General features: G+C 43.5%; 1 protein-coding gene across 5 annotated transcripts in view; it reads right to left on the bottom strand.

Annotated features, from left to right (window-relative positions):
- The window catches only part of LOC126297575 (ribosomal protein S6 kinase 2 beta), a 547,735-nt gene that overhangs the window by 305,708 nt on the left and 220,369 nt on the right, over positions 1–21,658 (bottom strand). Inside the window, exon 1 of one of the 5 annotated variants that reach the window (XM_049988542.1) lies at positions 2,557–2,613. The exons of the other annotated variants lie outside the window; for them this stretch is intronic. The gene's annotated coding sequence lies outside the window, so the exon portion shown is untranslated. Of the gene's footprint in view, positions 1–2,556; positions 2,614–21,658 lie in introns of those variants that run through there. 5 annotated transcript variants of the gene reach the window in all.

Here is a 21,658-nt window from a genome sequence, read left to right as displayed (position 1 = left end):
TGCCCGAGGCAGGATTCGAACCTGCGACCGTAGCGGTTCTCTTACTTTCAGTTGCCGTAAAGTATGATATATGATCTGTAGATCTCAACATTACGGCTATAGTCTCTACTACTCTGCGTGCTTTCTTTTTTTTGCCGTATGCAGAGTAATGACTAAGTTAATTACGTCTTATGTAACCTGAAGATTAGTTTAATTCCCACTGATATCGACCGTTACAATAATGAGCAAATTTAATTGTATAATTATTCGATGGAGAAGAAAGGAGGTTACACAGGCGTTTCAAGTCTTGTCCATATGGAAATCATGAAAGACGGGGCATCACACTGGATTGCAGAGCACTAGCGCAGGATTCTGTAGAGGCACAGTTGAACGAATCAACCCGGGAATTCGTTTTAAGTTATTTTATAACAAAAGAAATTCTTGTAGACGGTCATGAAATGTTTTCCTTTTTTTTTTTGAAATATTTGAGGTATTGAACAACTAACAAACTCATTGAACCACTGGACTCATTTTTGAAGTTGAGGCTCTAAAATATACATCCCGCTGCGTACGAAGTTTTTCTCAGTAACATTTTATACCAATTCTCATATGAAACGTGAGTTAATGATTATATCCACGTAATCGCTGATCACTTCGTTAACGTGGCTCTCCGACCTTACATCATAGCGGAATAAATCAGTTCCCTGTACCAAAGCCGTACTTTATGCTTAAAATATCAAATTTGCCGGTTGTTGTTGTTGTTGTGGTCTTCAGTCCTGAGACTGGTTTGATGCAGCTCTCCATGCTACTCTATCCTGTGCAACCTTCTTCATCTCCCAGTACCTACTGCAGCCTACATCCTTCTGAATCTGCTTAGTGTATTCATCTCTTGGTCTACCTCTACGATTTTTACCCTCCACGCTGCCCTCCAGTACTTAATTGGTGATCCCTTGATGCCTCAGAACATGTCCTACCAACCGATCCCTTCTTCTAGTCAAATTGTGCCACAAACTCCTCTTCTCCCCAATTCGATTCAATACCTCCTCATTAGTTATGTGATCTACCGATCTAATTTGCCGGTACGAAATAAATATTTTTGTTCTTACGCTCAAAGCGTGCCTCAATGGAGTTAAATCAACACCTAAAATTTACACACGGATATGCATGACGTAAAGGTTCATAATTTTCTTTAAAGTAAAATATTACTTCGAAAGAATCATTTTCTTACGTTTGTTTAGCAGGTATGGTATATTTGACGCAGTAGTCTGAGGCTGTCAGACTGATCGATGTTACATCATGTCATCCGGAATTACATATATGTTTTGAAAAACTATTTAGATGTAAAATTTGAAGTTAGACAAAGTTTTCCGAATTACAAATACAAACATTAAACAATAACCTAAAATAATTGATATAATTACAAAAGAAAAAAATACTGTCATTTTTTAAAAGACCTTACTCCAAATCTTAAGTTCTCACGAAGTAAGGAAAGCATTCCGCAGGTGAGTACATGTAATGTAATATGGTGGGTTTTCCAATGTCTGAAGAAGATAATGAAATTGATATTTTAACTCGAATCAAAATACACACAAAATCGTTCCATTGAATATCATCAGTAGCAGCATTGTTACGTACAGGCTATTTCATCAAATCATCACAGAAATGCATATATTCATGTGGAATTCAAGTAAGTAAAGGTTGTATGTCTTGCACTTTGTTCCTTTAAAAGTCACTGGTCCAGTGTAAGCCTTTTCAAAATTAAGAACATATACTTCCAGAAATAAAAGATTCTTGACACTTTCACTACGTTTTAACTCCATACTTGATGCTTTTTACATCTTGCAGCACTGGTCAGAAATAACAGTTGAACTACGAAAAGCGATTAGTAATGAATAGTGCATAAGGTATTCGATAGATGGCATGCAAAGATGATCGCCATTGGAAGTGCATTACTCCAGCAGTACAGTCCTTTCAGAAATGACGTCACTGTAACGAAGTCCCAAAGACACATTTACAGCGTGTGGAATAATGTCCTACACACGCAGAAAGAGGTATCTATGAATTTAGAATACGGTAACGTTCTTAGATCATTTTTCTAAATTTGGAATAAGGCCCTTTCAAAACCGACTGCATCAAATGAGTACTATTACTAAACCTGCTATCTACCACTGCATAGTGCCTTACCTTCCTTTGCCTGTCACAAAGATCGTAACAGTGCTTTTGGAATGTCTTATGTCTGGTTTCCAACAAAATTTTATATCACTCAATAAAGAGTACTTACTGATGAAATTTCGTTGAAACATGTTTAAGGCTGATCACAATTTGTTTCGCACAGGCAGTTACTATTGATACACTCTTGGATTTTTATACGCAGAAAGCTTTATATATAAAGTACCTCACAAGATAATTTCACAACTGCGGTGTTTTAACGTCCTCTGCGTTTCTCCACGAGATTTGTATCACAGAGAAATGACCAAGCCATGGACAGTGGGTGTCAGGATTGGATGAAGGTAATTCGAATCGCGACGAAACGACAGCAGACAGATTATGAATGAAGGCCGGTACGCCGTTCCTTACCTTTGCAAGCAGCAGTAAGCCCGCCGAGAAGCTTCGCACTGGGACCGCGACTCCTGTGGCAGTGACCGCAATTGGCTATTCGCAGCCGCATTAGCACCACTTCACGACGCTGTTGTCGCTCCAAGACGCCGCGTCGCGACCTAATAGACAGTTTAACGGAGGAGCGAGCACAAGGGAGGGGTGCACCGTCACAGGCTGACGCCACGTGACCGTCTGAAACGTAGCACTACGTCAAGAATGAGAGAAGGAATTGCTGATAACCTTCTTAACGGAACAGATCCAGAACGTGCAGACGTGATTTGAAGAAGTGCTGGAGTACGAAAAGAAACGGAGGACGATTACGGTTTGACTTTCCGTCGACGTCAAGATCATTAGAGACGGAGCATTAGCTCAAGCTCAGACTGGGGAAGTATGTTGAAGGAAATCGGCTGTGCCCTTTTTCCACGAAGGACCCATACCAGCTTCTGCCCTAACAAATTTAGGGAAGCCACAACAACCTAAATCTGAGCGATTTAATCCACCGTCCTCCAGACTACGGGCCAGCGTCTTATTATTTCGTCACCTCGCTCATTACTAGGTACACTGAGGTGACCGAAGTCATGGGATATCCCCTAATATCGTGTTGGACCTCCTTTTGCCCGGCATAGTGCACCAATTCGACATTGCATCGACTCAAGAAGTCCCCTATAGAAATACTGAGCCAGGGTGCTTCTATAGCCGTCCATAATAGCTGAAGTCTTGTCTGTGCCGGATTTTGTGCACAAACTTCCCAATTACGTCCCATAAATGATCGACGGGATTCCTGTCGGGCGATCTGGGTGGCCAAACCATTTGCTCGAACTGTCAAGAATGTTCTTCAAACCAATCGCGAACAATTGCGGTCCGGTGATATGGTGCATTGTCATCCATGAAACTTCCATCGTTGTTTCCGAACATAACGTAGATCAACAGCTGTAAATTGTTTCCGAGTAGCCGAACATAACCATTTCCAGTCAATGACCCAGAGCACACAGTCCATTCCATGTAAACACAGCCCGCACCATTATAAAGTCACCATTAACTTGCACAGTGCCTTTTTGTGAACTTGCATCCATGGCTTCGTGGAGCCTACGCCACGCTCTGACCGTACCGCAAGCTCTTTCCAACTGGAACAGGCGGTGTGGTGCTGTTTGCAGACGCACTCCCGTCGACAGTCTGCTGCCATATCCCACAAATTTCGCCGCAATGTCCTAACGGATACGTTCGTCGGACGTCCCACATTGATTTCTGCGGTTATTTCACGCTGTGTTGCTCGTCTGTTACCTTTGACAATTCTACGTAAACGCCACTGCTCGCGCTTGTTAAGTGAAAGCCATTGGTCACTGCGTTGCCCGTGGTGAGAGGAGGTAATCCCTGAAATTTTGTCTTGTCGGTACACTCGTTATCAATCATCTCGGAATACTGAATTCCCTAATGACTTCAGAAATGGAATGTCATATGCATGCATCTAGCTCCAACCACAACTCCGCTTTCGAGGTCTGTTAATTCCCTTTGCGCGACCATAACAACGACAGAAACGTTTTCACATTATCACCCGACAGCTCCGCCAATACATTGCCGTTTTATACCATGTGGATGTGACAATACCGCCATATTTGTGTGTGCACATCGCTACCGCATTCCTTTTGTCACCTGTGTGTACAGGACCAAGATGGAAAGGCCATTGTGGAGATTGCGTTGATATGAATGAAATTTTGTTACCGTTATGTTGATACTTAGCCTATTGCGCCCGTCACTGACATGTTGATCAGCGGAATAGGTTTATTTATACACAGGGTGAGTCATTAACTATTGTCACCAAGAATAACTTCGAAAGTATGATAGTAGCTGAAAAGTTTGTGGGAGAAAAGTTGCATGTGACAACGGGGCCCATACTATGACGTTGGTTTTTTGTTGCTACGTGGGGTCGCTTCAGAGATATGAAGATCAACTTTGTTTTTTCTAAATGTCTTTAGATGTAGTTGGAACGTCTTTATAAACATTGTCTTTCACGAATCCCCACAAGAAAAAAATCCAGAGGCGTCAAGTCTGCGAACGAGCCGGCCACGACACATCTCCTCCGCGTCTAATCCAAGGATTTGGGAATTGTCTCTTGAACTCATTTCTAGCCATCCGCGAAAAATGTGCCGGACAGCCATCGTGTTGATACCGCATACTCTTCCTTGTTCCTAAAGGTATTTTTTCCAAAAATAGACCTGATGTTTCTTGCAGAAATGTGGTGTGCCTCCTACCATGAAGATTTCCTCCGACGCAATATGGGCCTACAATTCTGTCCTCCATAACCCCACACCATACATTCACCGACCACGGCTTTTGGTGTGAAACTTGCCGCAATCAACATGGATTTTCAGTTGCCCAACAACGCATTTTAAGCATATTCACATTTCCATGGTTCGTCAATATAGCCTCGTCAGTACATAAAATCAAATTAATAAATGTGTCATCCCTCTGAGTCTGAAGCTGAGCCCAATCGGGAGAATTCAATGAGACGCATACAATCCGTACCAATTAATTCTTGGTGGAGACTGGTATGGTAAGGATGATATTTACGGCGACGCCGATCACCAACACTAATACTCTGGCTCATGCCTGATTCCCTTGCGATTTGACGCTAACTAACGAGGATCTCGAACCACAGTGGCAATAGTGGCAGTTTCCGTTTCCTCGTTAGTAACTTTGCTTTGCCGGATATGTTTCCAATGCGTTGAAGAATCAGTTGTCCTCAGTTTATTATACATATACTAATGTTTTATTTCGAAACCGTCGAATGGTGCTTACATGTCAATGGCACGTTAGATGGGTACGCCGCATTCGGCGAAAATTTACTATTTGCACGATATATGAGAGAGAATTGTCAGAGCATATGCTTCGATATGTGCCGAAGTGATAAGAAATACCACTCAAGCCATGATAAGAAGATTGCAGCACTGCACTGATACCAATGGTCATCACTTCGAACACCTCCTGCAAATAGACGTTCATGCCACCTTTTTGACTAAGACGTTACTGTTACACATCATTGGATTCGTCTCGATAGCCGCTATCACAAAGTAAGTACCAAACTGTAGCATCCCATAAAAAAAAGTTGACCATATCTCGACGCGACCCCACCTGGTAACAAAAAACCGACGTCATGTTATGGCCCCCGCTGTCCCATGCAACGTCTGTCCCACAGACTTTTCAACTACTATCATACTTCCGGTCCGCAGCTCGTGGTGTCGCGGTAGCGTTCTCGCTTCCCGAGCACAGGGTCCTGGCTTCGATTCCCGGCGGGGTCAGGGATTTTCACATGCCCCGAGGTGACTGGGTGTTGTGTCGTCTTCATCATCATCATTCATCCCCATTACGGTCAGAGGAAGGCAACGGCAAACCACCTCCATTAGCACCTTGCCTAGTATGGCCGTGCGAGTCTCCCGCATCGTTCCCCTACGCTCTGTCAGGAAGCATGGGACTTCATTTCCATCATACTTTCGGAGTTATTCTATGTGGCAATAGTTAGTGACTCACCCTGTATAACTACTTTCAAGCGTGCATATTGCTCAACTAGAGGAAATGGTACGTCATGCCACTTTTTTTTCGGACGATTTATTGCCTACGTCAGTGCTTCCAGAACTTTCAAATGGCATACAAAGAGTCTGTTACTGTTTGCGAATTTATGTAATAGGCAGCTACATTCAAACGAGGTTGTCCGTTTATTAAAGATGAGCCATATAAAGACGTGCTAAAACTGGCGACACAGATGAAAACAGTTGGTGTGGACGATAGTGTATTGGATGATCAGCGATTAAAGTTGTACAGGTTGGTTGCAATTAAACTTTCGCTACCTGAGCCAGTGTAGACGGAAACTATTTACCATATGGGCAGCCAACTTCATATGAATGATGTTCAGGCACAACGCTGGAAGATTTTCGCTGTTAGTAGTCTTAGTGACATGACTTGCCATAAGGCTGGTATGGTGACGCAGACGCAGGGTTGATACACAAGCTTCAGTGCGCATTACAGTTTCAGACAGTCAAAATGGGTCTGGATAAAGTGAGCAGGGCTTTACTCATACAGTAGCAACGGTGCTGCTGCTCTTTGTGAGTGTCGACGCATTAAATGAGTACGGAGATGACTTCTTTCTGCACCGGGGTTAAAGAATACGATTCGAAAGTTCGAATCAATTGGCGAGTTGAGAGAGGTCGACGGCCAGTTGCGCCACAAATTGTTTAAGTCACTGTCTAGTGCGGTTCCAGGCTGTTATGGATGCAGATGGTCCTCTCATTGAGCAGTATTTGTAACCTGACCGTAACAGTGGTATGCAATGAACAGCTGTTATCCTCTAACGTGGTTATTTAAATGGGTTTCTTTCTGTAGTTTATTCGTCATTTCTCTTCTAGATGTCTCTGAAAATGTTCATTATCCTACGATCACACTTTTTTCATAGGCCTGTAACAAATCTGTATATTAGAGCATAGGCCATAGGCATACTGCAAGAAAGACTGATGTATTTTACACGTAAAAGTAACTATGAGAATGATTTTTGCATGAAATGTTCCACATTTTTTGCAACCCATAACAAAAGCAAGTGCGGAAACGAATTTATAGAGATTATTTCGATAGACAGTTCGACTGACCTCGTGCGCCGATTTTGTACTGCAGATAAGACGCACGTACACCACTCCACTCCGGAGACCGAACAGTCGGTAGAAGCTGATGGTCTGGCACAATAGATGGCTAAGTTGATTTCGTCTGCCGAAAACGTTATGGCCGGTGTTTGCTGAAGTGCAATTGAAATAATTTTTCTTTTTAACCTTTGTAAGATAACCAGTAACCGGAGAATACTACCCATGTCTGCCACAACCACTGGACGAAGGAATGTGAGACAAGGCTTCTGAATTCCTGCCCCTATGTCTCTATAGCCTGGCGATAATTTGAACTGCGCTGCAGCTGACAGAGTTCAATACCACGTACACGACTCCGCCATCTCTGTTAGTTCTCCCACACGAAGGCTGTTACAAGCGGATCGCACTAACGTGCGTCTTACTGATCATGAACGGTTGAGTTTTTTCGGTCAATATATCAAAAGCATCAACTGAAGATAAAAAAGGAGCTCGATGGTCCATGTCTACGAACGAAATACGTCAAGCGGAGATTAGTATCATCTGTCATCTCGGCAGGATGATTCAAATTGATGCATGCCACATGTCTCTGAACTACGAAAACCTAGACCAACGAGTCACCCCTCTGGTACAGTTTTTAAACTAGGCCACCACTGACGATATATTAAATTGGTAAAAACCTTTTTCGTTATCAGCCACTGATTTTCGCTCAGTCACTTTCCACTGAGTGTAGTGTTTTGAGCTTGTTTTATGTTAGCACTAACTCTTCGAGTAAATTCATGAGACACTTTGTTTAAATGAACGTTTCGTTTACAGCGTAAAGTAGCCTTTAATGCACTCAGTTCTAAGCCATCCTACAGTCACAATAAAGAGGCTAAAGGTCTCTAAATCTCTTACAAAAATAAGAAATATATGGAACACAAAGACAGAAATTCTCTGAGGTAAAATATGGAAACATCAGTAGAAGAAATAAATTCAATTACTCAGGAAAATAGATTCAAGCAAATGGAATGGACAAAGAGACAGTTAAAGGATGAGCCAGATAATAAGACCTTGCTTCTAAATATACAGCAGGTGCAACGAACGAGCCCTATCATACAATGCCAAAATTAGGCACTATAATTCAGTTACAAAACCAGGAAGACTGTAATTTGTAGTGTCTTCGTCTAAATAAAGAAAGTCAGTTGGACGAACTTCAAAAGAAGGAAAGGAGGATTGTTAGGAACATTCTGGGAAGACGGAGGACTACTGACGGAACTTTGAAGGATAAGAACACAAGTACACCGAAAAATTAACAGACACACTTCGAAAACGAAGGCAGAAATTGTATGGACACCTAGCAAGAATGGACCAATACCGTCTGAGCAAAAAATCCTCAATTACGTCACATAATTCAAAGCTACCTCCAACTGCATAGAAGTCAGAAGAGATGCACAAGAAACTTTTATTACAATCGAGATGATACGAAACGGAGAAGAATTCAGAAGCAAATCATTGGAAGAGAAATCACTAACGAGGAGGTTCACGCGTTAGATTTCCGAGGAGGAGAGAAACGAAGGAGTGAAAGAATGAAGAGGTTATGGGAAGAGAGGGAAAGAAAGGCCAAAAGCCTTAAGTACTACACAGTGAACAGTTAGCCAAATCTGAGTGGAAAAAAAGAAGCTAAAGTAAAATCCAAATGAATCTTAGACAGCCTAGGCTGTAGCCAATGGCTGTAGCCATTTCTATGCATCACCCTGTCTTACTAGAGTGCTAGTCCAGCAACGTATCCAGAACTATGAAGCTTAGGGCGTAGGAGAGGTACTCTTAGATGTACATCTGTAAGGCGTACCGAAAGTCGTTCACGGATTGCTCGATTGGTAAGACCATTGCCCGCAAATGTCAAGCGTCGTGGTTCAAGTCCCAGTCTGGTACAGCTTCAACGTGCCACGAAGTTTCGGGTTAACCCTTCCGTGGCCGAATAATTTAAAATTTCGCATATTACCGGAAACTAATTTCCTGATTTTGGAATGGATACCACGTCAGACTATGTTCCTACATTACCACTGTTGTTTATATTTTTACAACTGGTTGCGGTCGGTTTGTGGGATTAAAGGGACCAGACTTATTTTTACAATTATTTTAAGTCGGATGTATATGTCCCGCTGGACTCGAGGAGGAATAAATGGTTTCCCAAATTTATTGCTTATGTGTGCCGTATACGTCCCACTCAAATTATTTTTTTGCTAGGAATTCAGATCCGCAGAAAGAAGAATGTAAGTACCATTATTATGTCAAACCAATTTATTTACTCATACCTTAACATTTACATGGAATTTTTCAAAACAAGGCTCAATATACAGTGGTACTTAGCAGTAGCTACGTATGAAATTAATGTTTATTTCTTGCTTCCGTGCGCTGCAGTGTCTGCATCGTCTCCTTATGCTCCTTACCAGAAAATGTTTTCCAACAGCACAGCGCACATCACCAGCCATACAAAAAGGGGTGTATCTACAGTAAAATGGCACGATAAGAAGCCAGCTGCAGTTTTGTCAATTGCTCACCATCCGGAAGATCCAAGATGCGGCACAATAAAAAATAGATATAGTATGGCTTCAGGCTATATCGTGTCCTGCATCCGTAACAGTACACAGTTGTAATGGGAGCTCTAAACCTGTCTGACCAGCGGAGACAAAGAACCGCTATTGGCAGTAAGTCATTCAAATGATGACAACGTGTTTCTTTTTTTCTCTCTTTAGGACGGTGCAATAGCAAGCACTTTTATCATGTGGAATCGTAATAACGGAGGAAAATGTGACCGAATTTCTGTCCACCCTTGCTATTGTAACGCTGCTTTAGAAATATAAAGAGCAGGGGACGACAAGCATTAATCACAAAAGAAACCATCATATCAAATCGAGGTAAACAAAGTAATGTTTAAACACCGAATAAAATACATAGATGTAAAATATACAGATAAAATTTAGATACACATATGAACAAAAGGCATGAACAGAATTCTGTACATACACTGCCGATAACGGAAAACCTCTAACCGAATTTAAAAGTGTTTTATTTCTAAATGTGTGCACAAACACCTGCGTGTCTAGTAAATAGCTTAAGAAAGACAAATACCTTTCCAGTGCTTATCAACTGCAAACTGGAAAAAAATACATAAAACCGCCGAAACATGAGGCGCGCAATGTACAGCTGAAAAAAATTACGCGGTATCTAGCGCATGAGGTGCTAATAAATTAGCCTGTTGGCTCTAAACAGTTGATACACTCAGCGCTAGAGCCCACACCACACATACGGGACTTTCATATCCCTGCGAACTGTGGGAATTAAATTTGTACGTGGGACACCTATGTTCCGCTAGCCAGTGAAGGGTTAAAGTGAAATTTGCTACAAATGTTTTAGCGGTCCATCGACTCGACCTCTGCAACACGCAGTCAATAAATCTAAATACACTTACACAAAATAGCAAAAGTAGAGCTGTTGAAGCCATTCTCAAATATTAATGAGAAATGCTAAGTCTGTATTGTATACACAGACACTTCCTCAGAGTCGACACATGATATTTGCTGCATTTTTTTTTAAACTTCAAAACATTTTTGTCTATAGTTAGGAGTAAAAACTTCCCTCTATACAAGAAAGGGACTTACAGGGCCTACGGAAAGTGGGCGAATATTAAGAGTTCCTATAGGTATTTATATTCTTTGAGGCAGTCTACTCGACTGTTAATATTTTAAACCGTAGAGGAGGAAGTTTATGCTCCCGAGTACCCATTCAGCCTGTTTCAATTTTTACGAACGGTTATGTAGTTTTTACAACATATTACATTCCAGACCAATAAAGTAAATCAGAGATGCATTACTTAATTTAGTTGTGAAATAATTATTTATTACCAACCGTTTAACGCTCGTCGATATAAAGCCGCCAGGACGATAGCAGCGTCACCTGGCGACGAATAACCACTAGCCACACACACACACACACATGCACGGTGTATGTAGTACCAGTGAGCGTGCTGTCTGCGTGTAGAATGGGGAAGGCCCGCGATCTGTCTGAGTTTGACGGAGAGCAGAGTGTGATCACCTGGACGCTCGGCACGAGCGTTTCGGAAACTGTACGCCTTGCCGGGTGTTCGAGGAGTGCTGTGGCGAGTGTCTTCAACACGCGGCGAAACCCTGTCCAGAAGTTGGGGGATTGGGCGGCCAGCCCTCATTACAGATGTCGGAAGTCGTAGACAGCTCTGCTCCTTGCTCTGCTCGGTAGCCTCGGCAGACTGGTAATACAGGGCAGGCGGCGAATTCGGTAGGCTTAAATGCTGGGCAGAGTACAAGTGCGTGTGAATACACAGTGTACACAGAAGTCCTATCAATGGGTCTCCGCAGCTGACGACCCGTGCATGTACCAATGTTAACACCACGAAATCGGCAACTACGACTGAAATGGGCACGTGACCATCGGCACTGGACGTTGGCGCAGTGGCAGTGCCTTGCATGGTCTAATGAATTCCGGTACCTTCTTCAGCATGCCGATGGGAGGGCGCGAATCCGTCGTCACCCAGGGGAGCAGCTCCTCGACACCCGTACTGCGGGACGGAGACTAGCTGGCGGCGGTTCCATTATGCTCTGAGCAACATTCACGTGGGCATCCATGGTTCCAGTGGAGCACGTGCAAGGCACCGTGACTGCCGAAGAGTATTGTACACTGATTGCAGAGCACGTACACCCTTTCATGACGTTAAAGTTTCCTGACGGCAGGGGTATTTTTCAACACGATAATGCGCAAATTTCACAAGGCCACGAATATGATGGAGTGATTCGAGAAACACAGTGGCCAGTTTGAATTGATGTGCTGGCCCCCAACTAGCAAATATGAACTCTATCAAACACATCTGGCAGCTCACCGCCTCCTCCCCGAATTTACTGGTATTAGGCGACTTGTTTGTGCATACGTGGTGCCAACTCCCTCCAGCAACCTACCAAGGCCTCACTGCTTTCACGTCATATCGCGTCGCCCCTATTATCGGTGCCACAGGTGGACATACCGGCTGTTAGGTATGTGGTCATAATGTTCAGGCTGATTAGTGTATGCACCCACGTTTTGACGGTCCACATACGATAGTTCGAATATAATAAACTTTCCTGAGGCTAAAAAGCTGATGTCCACGAATCAGTATGGTTTTAGCAAGTTTCACTCGAGCGAAACTCAGCTTGCCCTTTTCTCACATGCTATGCTGAGAACTATGAATGAAGGGCAACAGGAAGATTGCCGATTTCCGGGAAGCTTCTGACAAGATGCCCATTGCAGGGTGTAAATGAAGGTAAGAGCATAAGGAATAAGTTCACAGATATGTGAGTGGCTCGAAGACTTCTTGAACAATGGAACCCAGTATGTTGTCCTCGACGGCGTGTGTTCATGAGAGATAGGGTATCGTCCGGAGTGCTCCACGGAAGTGTGATCGGCTCGCTGTTGTTCTCTATATACATAAAAGATTTGGCACACAGGGTCGGCAGCAGTCTGCGGTTGTTTGCTGACGATGCCGTGGTTTACGGTAAGGTGTCAAAGCCGAGAACTGTAGGAAGATACAAGACGACTTGGACCAAATTTCCAGTTGGTGTGACGAATGGCAGCTAGCCCGAAATGTGTAAAATGTAAGTTAAGAGTGAGTAAAAAGATCAAACCTGTAACGTTCGGGTACAGTACTACTAGTGTCCAGCTTGACAGAGTGAAGTCGTTTAAATTTCTGGACTTAACGTTACGAAGCGATATGAGGTGGAATGAGCATGTGAAAACTGTGCTAGGGAAGACAAACGCTCGACTTCGGGTTATTGGCAGAATTGTAGGAAACAGTGGTTCACCTGTAAAGAAGAACGCATATAGGACGCTGGTGGGACCTATTCTTGAATGCTTCTGGAGTGTTATGGATCGGTACCAGGTCGGATTGAAGAAGACATCAAAGCAATTCAGAGGAAGGCTGCTAGACTTGTTACCGATAGGTTCGAACAAAACTTACGTGTTGCGGAGATGCTTCGAGAACTCAAATGGGAATCCCTGGAGGAAAGGCGGCGTTCTTTTCGGGAAACACTATTGAGAAAATTTAGAGAACCGGCATTCGAAGCTGACTGCAGAACGAGTTTGGTGCCGCAAACAAACATCGCGCGTAAGGTCCACGAAGATAAGATAGAAGCAATTAGGGCTCATACGGAGGGGTACAGACAGTCGTTTTTCTCTCGCTCTATTTGCGAGTGGAACAGGAGGGGAAATGACAAGTACTGGTACAGGGTACCCTCCGCCACGTACCTTACGGTGGCTTGTGGAGTACCTATTTAGATGTTTGCCCATCAGTTGTTAGGGCATGCACACGACGTCTTACTGCTGCTGTATTTCAGATACACCTGATGATGGGGCTATAACCCCGAAACCGTGGTGGTGTATACGGACTTCTGTCGTCAAGACTTAGTTCAATTAAGTATTTTACAACTGTGGGCGCACTTATTTACCATGAACGTTTTGCAGAACCATTGTGGATGCCTCGCAAAATAAAAATTTAATATACAATTCATTAAAAATAAGGAAACCACAGAAAATGTTACTGAACGCGCTAAAATCTTCCATGCGACCATTAACTACATTAAATGATCTATTTTAATTTTGTGTAGTTATTTCTAAAATGGCTAAAGGAAGTACACCATTGTGTTTCAGAAGTAGACCTCGCTTACATTTCTCATTGATATACTGCGTGCCCCAGGAGGAATCGTCAGTATTCAGGGATATGATAGGATCGATCATTCGAAGCAAAAATATCTAGTACCTATGGGCTCTAAAAGGCCTATCTTAAGAGCTATGAGGCTTGTTGAGTAGTGGAGATGTGTTTCACAGTAGCGAATATGAACAACTGCTCACAGCTCGTAAGGTAGACATTTTAGATTACATGTTTACGATACGTTTTTGCTTCGAATGATTGTTCCTATCATACACAATGTGATCAAAAGTAGCTGGATACCTCGCTGAAAATGGCTTACATGTTCGTGGCCCCCTCCATCGGTAATGCTGGAATTCAACATGGCGTTGGCCCAACCTTAGCCTTGATGACAGCTTACACACTCGACGGCATACGTTCATTAGGTGCTGGAAGGTTTCTTGGGGAATGGCAGCCCATTCTTCAAGGAGTGCTGCAATGACGAGAGGTATTGATGTCCGTCGGTGAGGCCTGGCACGAAGTTGGCGTTCCAAAACATCCAAAAGATTCAGGTCAGGACTCGGTACAGGTCAGTCCATTATAGGGATAATATTGTCGTGTAACCACTCCGCCACAGGCCGTGCACTATGATCAGGTGCTCGATCGTGTCTAAAGATGAAATCGCCATCCCCGAATTGCTCTTCAACAGTGGGAAGCAAGAAGGTGCTTAATACATCAATTTAGGTCTGTGCTGTGATAGTATCACGCAAAACAACAACGGGTGCAAACCTCTTCCATGAAAAACACGACCACACCATAACAGCACCGCCTCCGAATTTTACTGTTGGCACCACACACGCTGGCAGATGACGTTCACCGGGCATTCACCATACCCACACCCTGCCATCGGATTGCCATATTATGTACAGTGATTCGTCACTCCACGCAACGTTTTTCCACTGTTCTATAGTATAACGTTTACATTGCTTACACCAAGCGAGGCGTTGTTTGGCATTTACCGGCATGATGAGTGGCTTATGAGCAGCCATTCGACCATGAAGTCGAAGTTTTCTCACCTCTCGCCTAACTGTCATAGTACTTGCAGTGGATCCTGATGCAGTTTGGAATTCCTGTGTGATGGTCTGGATAGAGGTCTGCCTATTACACATTACGATCCTCTTCAAATGTCTGAGTTATCTGTCAGTCAACAGACGAAGTCGACCTGTAAACTTTTGTGGTGTACAAGTCCCTTCGCGGTTCCACTTGACTATGACATCAAAAACAATGGACCTAGGGATGTTTAGGGACGTGGAAATGTTGCGTACAGACGTATGACAAGTGACACACAATCGCCTGACCACGTTCCAACTACGTGAGTTTACGGAGCGCCTCATTCTGCTCTCTCACGATGTCTAATGACAAATGACTAATGACAGCCGGAAGTGGCTAAGCGTTCTAGGCGCGACCGCTACGGTCGCAGGTTCGAATCCTGCCCCGGGCATGGACGTGTGTGATGTCCTTAGGTTAGTTAGGTTTAAGTAGTTCTAAGTTCTAGGGGACAGATGACCTCAGATGGTAAGTCCCATAGTGCTCAGAGCCATTTGAACCATTTGACTAATGACGTCGCTGATATGGGGTACCTGGCAATAGGTGGCAGCACAATGCACCTAATATGAAAAACATTTGTTTTTAAGGGTGTCCGGTTACTTTTTATCACATCGTGTATCTGTTCATATTGACCATTCTTCCTGGGACACCTTGTATGTGCGAAATAAAACATGCGAAAGACGATAGCCGCATTACATGGTGTGCAAACGGCATGCGTGGTATTCTTTGTCTGATAGCTTAAACCAGCTTTATCTACAGCAGCTCATAATACGCGTTTTACAGCAGACTTTGATATCCGCTGAACACGGACGCCTGAAATTTGCCCATACTATAACGTGAAAGCTGGAGCAACATACAGCGAAAGAGATGAGCGGAAAATGTAGTATGTGGAAAGTCTTACTTTATTCGGTGTTGACGATACATGTGATGTGTGAAAGATGCACTAACCTGTGCGTATCCTCCGTCCTACGCCCAACAGCGTCATCTACACGACTGGCGATATAACGTGTGAAGTTTCCTGCGCTGCTGCAACAGTACCTTTGGAAGTCAAAACTTTTGGATTTCTGATCTTCTACTTTTTTTCGATTTTGCTTCACATATTCGAGTCAAATACACGGCACAAGGTATACAGTTTTCCACTACTAAGCAAAATGTACTTAGCGTTCACAATGAAAAACCAAATGGTTGATGACATACGCTACGCAATCCGACAGACGGACGGAAATAATTTTCTCAACATTTGTTCAGCTATGAATGATTCCCGAATATATATTTTGCAATGACACTTCCATAAGTTGTCGGGAGGGTCCAGACTGGCTAGCAGTCGTCCAACACGGAAAAGCTAATTCGGGTAACCACTGACACATAAACTGGATTCCCTAACGGCGATTTGAATCGCGCTATTCCCTTCGAACAATTAACTTATCCACTATGCCATCATGTTCAATAGCTCCCGTGAGGGCGTGTCTTTTGTTTAATTGTAGATTAGCTTGGACTCATACATTTTTTTCGTGCACCAAATTTAGTAGAAAATAGGAATACACCTTGTGTAAGACGCCATCCGTGTATGTGCCTTAAGAGATTTAATGATAACCAGAAATCTGATTTTTCTTTTCACTCTGTTTAAACAAGTTGCTACGATAGTACGGGCTACGCTTTCTGCCGAAGGAATATTCTCGGCAGCAATTTACAAAGCCCACTTCAACCGCTCACCAGCCGACTCTAAGTGAACACTGAAAGAAATCTACCCTGAATACTTCACCGTTCGTTGCCTACGTCTACCCTGAGAATTTTCAGACGCTCGATTTTAAGGATTGCACCTCTTTATCTACATGTATAAGTATCCAAATTTTACCTATTGTCAGAAGATACTGTCGCATACACGTGACTTAACTACAGATCTAATCCACTGTTTTCTAATTAAACTCACAGACGCATTAAAACCGAGTGCCGGACTGTGCAACGAGGACTGTTCCCTAAAACCGATCAACCTGGGTAGAATCAACGATACAGAAGTCACAATCTCGCTCCAAATTCAAATCTGCCAATAGCTTTTTTTATGGGGTCTCCCTGCATCTAGGCGTTCAGCTTTAGCCGGATATGCCCAGATTTTCACGGTCGTGTCTGGCTATATATCCAAGTTCGACCCATCCGGCTCTCTAGTGGCGGAGTTGAGAACACTCGGAACTAAGCTTCTTTCTAAGCTAATGACAAACACAAGGAGTAAGTACAACGAGGAATGAGGATGTACACTACATTATGGCTGGGCAATGTGACCATCTGTCAAAAGCCCGAATAACCATCTTTCGCTGCGCGGCCCGCTGTGAGACGTGCAGGAAGGCAATCAGTGAGGTTCTGGAAGGCACCGACAGTAATGTGGAGCCATGCAGACCCCAGTACCGCTGGTTTCTTTAGGATCCATGGCGCAAACAGCCGGATCGTGGTGGTCCTGCAAATTTTAGATTGGGTTTTAATCCTGTGAGTTTCGTGGCCAGGTGAGTACGATAAACTTATCCTGATTATCTTCGACCTACGCAGGTACACTGCGAGCTGTGTGACACGTTGCACTGTGCTCCTGGTAGATGCCATCGTGCCGAGAAAAAACGAGGAGCATCTAGGGGTACACATGGTTCCGAAAGATAGATGAACACTTGTGTTGATATACTGTTTTTTTTCCGGAATGACGATATCACCGGAGGAATGCTACGAAAACGCCCAGACTGTAACGCTCCCTTCCGACGAATATCGCTGGGCCGTACACGCCAATAGGAATGAGTCCGATGGAGGATAAAACGCGAGTAATAATAATAATAATAATAATAATAATAATAATAATAATAATAATAATAATAATAATAATAATAGGCGGCCTGTCGGCCTGTTCAATTATAATAACTTTTCTGGAGACTAGAAATCTACATTGTAGGAATCAGCATGGGTTTCGAAAAAGACGAGTGTGAAACCCAGGTCGCGCTATTCGTCCAAGAGACTCAGAGGGCCATAGACACGGGTTCCCAGGTAGATGCTGTGTTTCTCTACTTGAGCAAGGCGTTCGATACAGTTCCCCACAGTCGTTTAATGAACGAAGTAAGAGCATATGGACTATCAGACCAATTGTGTGATTCGATTGAAGAGTTCCTAGATAACAGAATGCAGCATGTCATTCTCAATGGAGAGAAGTCTTCCGAAGTAAGAGTGATTTCAGGTGTGCCACAGGGGAGTGTCGTAGGACCGTTGCTATTCACAATATACATAAATGACCTTGTGGATGACATCGGCAGTTCACTGAGGCATTTTGCGGATGATGCTATGGTATATCGAGAGGTTGTAACAATGGAAAATTGTACTGAAATGCAGGAGGATCTGCAGCGAATTGATGCATGGTGCAGGGAATGGCAATTTAATCTCAATGTAGACAAGTGGGATGTGCTGCGAAAACATAGAAAGAAAGATCCCTTGTCATTTAGCTACAATATAGCTGTCAGCAACTGGAAGCAGTTAATTCCATAAATTATCTGGGAGTACGCATTAGGAGTGATTTAAAATGGAATGATCATATAAAAGTGATCGTCGGTAAAGCAGATGCCAGACAGATTCATTGGAAGAATCCTAAGTAAATGCAATCCGAAACCAAAGGAAGTAGGTTACAGTACACTTGTTCGCCCACTGCTTGAATACTGCTCAGCAGTGTGGGATCCGTACCAGATACGGTTGATAGAAGAGATAGAGAAGATGTAACGGAGAGCAGCGCGCTTCGTTACAGGATCATTTAGTAATCGCGAAAGCGTTACGGAGATGATAGATAAACTCCAGTGGAAGACTCTGCAAGAGAGACGCTCAGTAGCTCGGTACGGGCTTTTGATGAGGTTTCTAGAACATACCTTCACCGAGGAGTCGAGCAGTATATTGCTCCCTCCTACGTATATCTCGCGAAGAGACCATGAGGATAAAATCAGAGAGATTAGAGCCCACACAGAGGTATACCGACAATCCTCCTTTCCAAGAGCAATACGAGACTGGAATAGAAGGGAGAACCGATAGAGGTACTCAAGGTACCCTCCGCCACACACCGTCGGGTGGCTTGCGGAATATGGATGTAGATGTAGAAATGGACGTCCTGTTGTGGATTGGCCTGCAAATGTTGGCCTTCCTCGGCAATGAATGGCAGTCAGCTAGGGAGCATGTGCCAGGTGCCTGCTGCGGAAGCCCTTATGCAGTAATAATCGCTAACCTGTAGTTGAATAGACACTGTTGGTTAATTTGGGCGGTCACTTATACTTCTATTCGCCCCAACAGATCTCGACAGACGTTGTTTACCCCTGTTATAAATGACCCACCGTGCACCACAGATGCCTCGGAGCTGGTTTTGGATAGAGCCATTTCGCCACGCACGGTATACTTTAAGCACCGCGGCAAGCGAACAGATCACAAACTTAGCCGTTTCGGAAATGCTTCCACCTTTAGTCCGAAAGCCAACGATCCTGCCCGTTGGGACGTGCGATAATCACACTCCGTTTCCAAACTTCGACAACGGCTGCACTGACTCTCCCACCGCGTCTTCCCACTCCAACCTGCCGTCTGTGAGTGATTATTGCTTGTTGCCGTCCAACATGTGGGGTTGTCTCAATGTGACTGGATCGCATATAAAGATATATAGGTGCATCAAGCAATGTTGTTCTTATACAGGGTGTTACAAAAAGGTACGGCCAAACTTTCAGGCAACGTTCCCCACACACAAAGAAAAGATGTTATGTGGACATGTGTCCGGAAACGCTTACTTTCCATGTTAGAGCTCATTTTAGTTTCGTCAGTATGTAAGGCCCTTCGTCGATTCACCGCCAGTTGGCCCTATTGAAGGAAGGTAATGTTGACTTCGGTGCTTATGTTGACATGTGACTCATTGCTCTACATTTCAGTCGAAGAGTTCGTACGCTTCTCGACAGCAGATTCGGTGACTGATGGATTGGTAGAGGCGGACCAATTCCATGGCCTCCACGCTCTTCTGACCTCAACCCTCTTGACTTTCATTTATGGGGGCATTTGAAAGCTCTTGTCTACGCAACTCCGGTATCAAATGTAGAGACTCTTCGTGCTCGTATTGTGGACGGCTGTGATACAATACGCCAATCTCCAGGGCTTCATCAGCGCATCAAGGATTCCATCCGACGAAGGGTGGATGCATGTATCCTCGCTAACGGACATTTTGAACATGTCCTGTAACTAAGTGTTTGAAGTCACGCTAGTACGTTCTGTTGCTGTATGTTTCCATTCCATGATTAATGTGATCTGAAGAGAAGTAATAAAATGAGCTCTAACATGAAAAGTAAGCGTTTCCGGAGACATGTCCACATAACATATTTTCTTTCTTTGTGTGTGAGGAATGTTTCCTGAAAGTTTGGCCGTACCTTTTTGTAACACCCTGTATAAGGATATATAGGTACATCAACAAATGTTATTCTTATATACGTTTCCTATGTATCTGTAGGTCGATCAAGCATAACGACACCCTTGTAAGATCATACAATTTGTCAAAGTTTACTATGTTTGCCAAAAGCTTGACAGTGTAGCGTGACTTGTCAAACACAGTGTAAATCACGTGTTTAACAGAAATTCTAACTGACGCAAAATTTCGGAAGATGGCGGACGTAGAGTGCGTTCATGTTTCGCCGCATATGTTTAGCGAAAAACAATTTTATTATAATTTATCCCGATGTATCTTGAATTTCCACAACTATAGAGACTACCAGCGCTCTTTAATTTTTATCGTTGACCGTAATTACCAGAATGACAGAGGTACCGCTAATTTGCCAACCATGGATTACGCAAGAAGAGGTTAGGAAGCAAATAAATCTTCTACTCACAATGTGAAGAGGGAAGTACTATAAAATATAAAAATATAAATTCTCCGGTTCTCCCACGGACAGTGTAGGCTGTATATCAACATGCTATGGTTCTAACAAAACGTGTGTGAAGTCTTATGGGACTTAACTCCTAAGCTTACACACTACTTAACCTAAATTATACCAAGGACACACACACACACACACACACACACACACACACACACACACACCCCCGGGGGAGGACTCGAACCTCCGCCGGGACCAGCCGACACCTTATGGTGTCTTAATGAACTGTCAGAGGAGTAAGTAAAAGAGTATATGTGTTCTTTTTCAACGTAGGAGCGAAATACCGAGTTAATTAATTAAAAGATTGACTGTCCATTCGCAAAAAGTAGATGTAATAATCAGATTCAAAGTCTAACATTTTCTTTGACAGGTTTTATGTTTATACACTGAAGTGCCAAAGAAATGGTACAGGCATGCGTATTCGAATACAGATAAATGTAAACTCGCACAATATTGCGCTGCGGTCGGGAACACCTGTAAAAGACAATGTGTGTCTGGTGCAGTTGTTAGAGCGGTTACTGCTGCTACAATGGCAGGTTATTAACACGTGAGTCTGAACGTGGTGTTGCAGTCAGCGCAAGAGCGATGGTACACAGCATTTCGGAGGTAGCGATGAAGTGGGGCTTTTCCCGTACGACCATTTCACAAGTGTACGGTGACTATCAGGAATCCGCTAAAATATCAAATCTCCGACATCGCTGCGGCCGGAAAGAGATTCTGCAAGAACGGGGCAACGACGACTGAAGAGAATCGTTCGGTCTGACAGAAGTGCAACC

The sequence above is a fragment of the Schistocerca gregaria genome, chromosome X (genome assembly GCF_023897955.1).
Source record: "Schistocerca gregaria isolate iqSchGreg1 chromosome X, iqSchGreg1.2, whole genome shotgun sequence".
Taxonomy (NCBI): Eukaryota; Metazoa; Arthropoda; class Insecta; order Orthoptera; family Acrididae; genus Schistocerca; species Schistocerca gregaria.
The sequence above is the reverse complement of the archived record's forward strand: the minus strand, read 5'-3'. Positions and strand labels throughout refer to the sequence as shown.